This window comes from Choloepus didactylus, chromosome 1, assembly GCF_015220235.1.
Source record: "Choloepus didactylus isolate mChoDid1 chromosome 1, mChoDid1.pri, whole genome shotgun sequence".
Lineage (NCBI taxonomy): Eukaryota > Metazoa > Chordata > Mammalia > Pilosa > Megalonychidae > Choloepus > Choloepus didactylus.
The window spans coordinates 187,353,677-187,359,676 of record NC_051307.1 but is presented as its reverse complement, the minus strand read 5'-3'; the positions used below and the strand labels follow the sequence as shown (position 1 = coordinate 187,359,676).

General features: G+C 38.6%; 1 pseudogene; it reads left to right on the top strand.

Moving 5' to 3' along the window:
* The first annotated feature begins 2,147 nt into the window (after positions 1 to 2,147).
* LOC119528038 lies at positions 2,148 to 2,627 on the top strand (annotated as a pseudogene).
* Positions 2,628 to 6,000: the final 3,373 nt, after the last annotated feature.

Here is a 6,000-nt window from a genome sequence, read left to right as displayed (position 1 = left end):
CCATCCCCCAAACTCATAGCAAGCAGTAGTAAGGTGTTGGCACAGCTTGCTGATGTTACACTGAGAAATAAAATCCCAGTACCCCAAGATCAGGGCGGGTGTATGGTCTGAGCACTGATCATTGCTTTTGGTTAGCAACTTCAGATTGCTGGGGGCCCTGCGTGTGTGGGTGGCCATTGTTCCAACCCACCCCAGCAAAGGCAGCAGAGGAGACTTAAAGGCAAAATGCTTCCTCAGAGCTGTGGAGAACAAGTTATAGAGCTGTATTTTCTAGGCAGGTGATGAGACAAGAAAGCACAGCTTTGGGGAGCCATGGGGGAAACTCTGGATGTGCTTTCTGGCCTCTCCCTCATCCCTTCCCCAGGGCAGTTTGGAGCCAACCAGTGCTCCCTTTGTGGGTCCTGGGCCTTGTTTCGTCTAGGAAAGACTGACTTGGGAAACTCCTCATTTTCAGATGTGTCCCCTTCCCAGAATTCCAGGTAAATGCAGCTTGAGACAGGAAAAGCAGAACAAGAAACAACTGAGAAGCAAAGCCTGGGGCAAAGCCTTACCTGCTTTAAGTCCTACAGAGAAACACCTAGGAAAGGGATAAGTTTTGTTTCCTGGGGACTAGAGGGGGCATTCAAATTCCTGTAAAAAGGGGAACTCCAAAGACCAATAGCAAGCCCAGGTCCAGGACAAGACACAGCCCCAGAAAAGACAGGAAGGACCCTGTGATTTCCATTTTCCTTGGGCTGATATTCTTGATAGGAGGGCTGAATGCTGAATGCAACCAAAGCAAAGGCAATTTGCAAAGATTGTACAAGGTAGTTTTTGCTTACGTTTGCTTGATTATATTAGTTCCAAACATTCAAGCAAATCTCTGTCATATCACTAGTAGATGCAAACTTAAGAAACAGACATCTCAGGGAATAAATCAGAGAATTAACATTGTCAGAAAAGTAAAAAGGCAGCCTATGCAATGGGAGACAATATCTGAAAACCATATATCAGATAAGGGTTTAATATTCAGAATATATAAAGAGATCTTACAACTCAACAACAGAAAGACAAACAACCCAATTAAAAAATGGGCAAAAGACATGCATAGACACTTTTCTGAATAGGAAATACAAATGGCTCAAAAACATGAAAAGATGCTAAACTTCACTGGCTATTAGGGAAATGCAAATCAAAACCACAATGAAATATCATCTCACAAATACTAGAATGGCCATTATCAAATGAACATAAAATTACAAGTACTAGAGAGGATGTGGAGAAAGAGGCACATTTATTCACTTTTGGTGGGAATGCAGAATGGTGCAGCCATTCTGGAAGGCAGTGTGGAGGTTCCTCAGGAAGCTGAGTATAGAATTGCCATATGATTCAGAAATTCTATTACTAGGTATATATTCATGGGAACTGAAAGCTAAGACACGAATGGACCTTTGCAAACTGATGTTTAAAGCAGCATTACTCGCTATTGCCGAGATGGAAACAGCCCAAATGTCCATAACAGATGAGTGGATGAACGAACTGTGTTATATACACATGATGGAATATTATGCAGCTATTTAAGACAAAACAAAGTCATGGAACATATAACAACAAGGATGAACCTTGAGGATGTTATGTGAAGCGAAGTTAGTCAGAAACAAAAGGACCAATACTGTATGGTCTCACTTTGAGAGTTAAAGCTGAGAACACAGGTTATCAGGAGATAGAAAGAGGGAAGAGATTGGGCATTTGATGCTGAAGGAGTATAGGATGTTCAACAGGATTGATTGTGTAGATACAGAAATGGATAGCACAATACTGTCTGATGGTAGCACAATATTGTAAGTACACTGAACAAAGATGTCTGTGAGTAAAGCTGAAAGAGGAGAGCTAGGGGCATGTATGACACCAGAAGAAAAGATAGATGATGATGACTGGGACTGTGTAACTTAGTGAAACTTAGAGTGGTCAATGATGGTGACTAAATATACAAATATAAAAATGTTTTTAATGTGGGAGAACAAATAAATGTCAACCTTGCAAGGTATTGAAAAAGGGATTGTATTGGGGAAAATTTTAATCAATGCAAACTGGAGTCTATGGTTAACAGTAACTGAGCAATAGTGTGATTCAACCAAGCACTTAGATTCAGCTCCTTCTTCTCCAACATGGAAGAAACATACATTGATTCCCTGGACCCTGAAAAGCTATTACAATGCGCCTATGATAAAAACCATCAGATCAGGCCCTGCAGGTTTCCTTATCATCTTATCAAGTGCAGAAAGAATCATCCTAATGTCACAAACAAATTGGCTACTTGCCCCTTCAATGCTCACCACCAGGTTCCTCAGGCTGAAATCAGCCATCATATTTCAAGCTGTGATTACAAAAGCTGTATTGATCAGGATGTTGTCAAACAAACCAGGAACCTTGGACAAGAGACTCTGGCTGAGAGCACATTGGCAGTGATGAAGACTGGGATAAAGATTTCTGAGAACAGACAAGCACCCCATTTGTCCCATTTGTCTGGGGCACAGCCAAGTACTGTGGCAATAACAGCCCAGCAAGCGGCATAGTTATGGCACATAAAAGTAACCTGGTATCTGCCATATGTTCTGCCATGGAAAAATAACGGAAATGCACAGTAACTGAATATCTATCCCATCAAATGCAAGACCCAAGAAGACTTGCTTCTTACTGCTACAAGTGGATTCTTCATTTTCCTCCTAATCTAATTACAGAAAGATAAACTGTCTGTGACTTTCAAACTCACAAATACCTTTTTTTCCTTTCCCATTTGAGTCCTCACTCACTTGATGCAAGAACCCTGATACTCTGAAGAACTGTTCCAAATAAACAATCAACTTAGCTAGCTTGAAAAAAACAAAACAAGTAACATTGTAATATGCCTCCATTAAATGTAACAAAAACAATATACCAAAGCTAAACGTCAATGGGAGGGGGATATAAGGAAGGGGTATGGGATTCTTGGTAGTGGTGTTGTTTTCTAACCTTATTATTGTATTGTATTGTATTCTATTTTTTTTCTTTTTTATTATTCTTTTAAAAAATGTTTTTGGAGTAATGAATATGTTCCAGTACTGATTGTGGTAATGAACGCACAACTATATGATGATTCTGTAAACAACTGATTGTATACTATGGATGATTGTATGGTATGTGAATATATCTGTAAAATTGCAGAGGAAAACATAAAACATGGGGAGAGGGATGTACTGATTGACTGTTGGTAGGAAGTAAAATGGTGTAGTCTTTCTGCAGGACAGTGTGGTGGTTCCACAAGAAGCTAAGCACATGGGTGCCATAAAGTCCTGCAACCTCATTTTGGAATATATACTTGGAAGATTCGAAAGCAGGAACACGAATGGACATTTGCATACTGGTGTTTATGTGGCAGTATTCATGATTTGTAATGAATGGAGGTGGCCTAAAGGTACATCGACTGAGGAACAGAATGGTGAACTGTGGTGTATGCATACAATAGACTATTGAGCAACTGCAAGAAGGAATGAAGCTGTGAGAAATGCAACTAGGTGAATGGATCTTGAAGACAGTATTTTGAGTGAAATATACTAGAAACAAAAAGACAAACGTTATAATGCCTCACTAATACGGACTAACTATAATGTGTAAACTCTGAGAATTCAATCTTAGAGCACAGCCTATGAGGGGAATGCTTATTGTAATGGGCCCTAGATTGTAAGCTCTTACAGCATTCACATCTATTCCTGAGTTGTAATGATTATCTCTAAATTCTGAGATGCTGAGCTCTTTGTGTATAACCAGGTCGGTCTCTGGAACTTTGGATATTTGTGTGACACTTGAAACTCAGAGCTAGAGCTCGGTAGCTATGAATGTCAATATTACCTCACACAGCAACTGCTAAAAAAAGCTGAAAAAGAGTTCAGACTTCAATTAGAGATATGAATGAAGCAGATCTGGTTAGGACTGAGGCAAATCAGGCAAAAGGGTAAAGAACATTACTGACTGTGTTTTAAAACTTCAACTCCTATGTGAAATGAAGGGAAGAGATGTTTATTTGTTGTAGGATCTATATTTTCTGCAGCATACTAAATAATTTAACTTGTACAGTCAGTTTATTCAAACACCATAATTACATGGAACTTTGAATAGTAAGTGAGATCTGGTAGGTTTGTTCAGGTTAGTGCAAAATCCTGATGCGTCCCAAAGTAATTTGGGCCAAGAATAAAAATGTATTTTCAGGGTGCCCCTGAGGAACTGGGGGAAAAATGCAGAAACATTGGACTTTCCCACCTGGGTTATTACTGATACTCTTACAAACATTGAGAAATAACGATTTAGTACATTGAGCCCTCAATCTTGGGGCTCGCCCTTATGAAGCTTCTTATTGCAAAGGAGTGGCTAAGCCTACTTATAATTGTGTCTAAGAGTCTCCTCCAGAGAAACTTTTTGTTGCTCAGATGTGGCCCTCTCTCTCTCTCTAATCCCACTCAGCAGGTGAACTCACTGCCCTCCCCCCTACATGGGACATGACTCCCAGGGGTGTAAATCTCCCTGGCAAGGTGGGACATCACCTCTGGGGATGAGCCTGGACCCAGCATCATGGGGATTAAGAAAATCTTGACCAAAAAGGGGAAGCAAAATGAAAGAAAATAAAGTTTCAGAGGCTGAGAGATTTCAAATGGAGTCAAGAGATCACTCTGGAGGCCATTCTTATGCACTATATAGATACCCCATTTTAGTTTTTAGTGTATTGGAATAGCTAGAAGGAAATACCTGAAATTGTGGAAATGCAACCCAGTAGCCTTGATTCTTGAAGACAATTATATAACTATGTAGCTTACACGGTGTGACTGTGTGATTGTGAAAACCTTGTGGCTCATATTCCCTTTATCCAGTGTATGAACAGATGAGTAGCAAAATGGGGACAAAATTTAAATGCAAAATAGGGTGGGATGGGGGGATAGAATGCTTTGAGTGTTCTTTTTTACTTTTATTTTTATTCTTTTTGGAGTAAGGAAAATGTTCAAAAATTTATTGGGGTGATGAATGCACAACTATATGATGGTACTGTGAACAGTTGATTGTACACTGTGGATGATTGTATGGTATGTGAATATATCTTAATGAAACTTAATTAAAAAAAAAAAGCTGAGGGAGTTCATTACCACTAGACCTGACTTACAGGCAGTGCTAAAGGGAATTCTTCAGACTGAAATGAAAGACTCTGAACAGTGGTTCAAAGTGACATAAAAAAAAATAAAGACCTACATTAAAGATAACCATGTGGGTAATTATAAATCCAAGTACAATTATATTGTATTTTTGGTATGTAACACCACTTTTACTTTGTACAGGTGCTAAAATACAAATGCATAAAAAGCAATGCTAAATCTATGGTTTTAACATCCTATGTACGAACATATAATTTGTAACAAGTATACAAGAAAAGGAGGGGGACAGAGAGGTATAAGAACATAATGTCTATATATATGCTTTTGAAGTCAAGTTGATATCATATACAACTGTTATATATTTAGGATGCTAAATTTTAACCCCTGGTACCCATAAAGAAAACATATGAAAAACATATCCAGAAAGAAGTGTGAAGGAACTCAACATGTTATAATTTAAAAAAACTAAATAAATATGAAGCAGGCTTTAATGGAAGAATTGAGGTCAAAAAAGGTATAAGACTTACAAAGACTAAATAGTGAAAGACAGAAGAAAGTCTTGCATTGTAAGTGCTGACTTTAAACTCTCCAGTCAAAAGGCAGAGATGGGCAGGATGGATGGAAAAGCATTACATGGTGATATGCTGTTCACAAGAGACTCACCTTAAATTCAAAGACATGAGAAAGTTGAAAGTGAAAGGATAGGAAAAAAAAAAAAAATACACCGTGAAAGTACTATCCAAAAGAGAGCTAGGGCAGATATACTAATATCAGATAAAATAGACTTTAAGTCAGAACTGTTACAAGGCACAAAGATAATCATTATATACTGATAAAGGGGTCA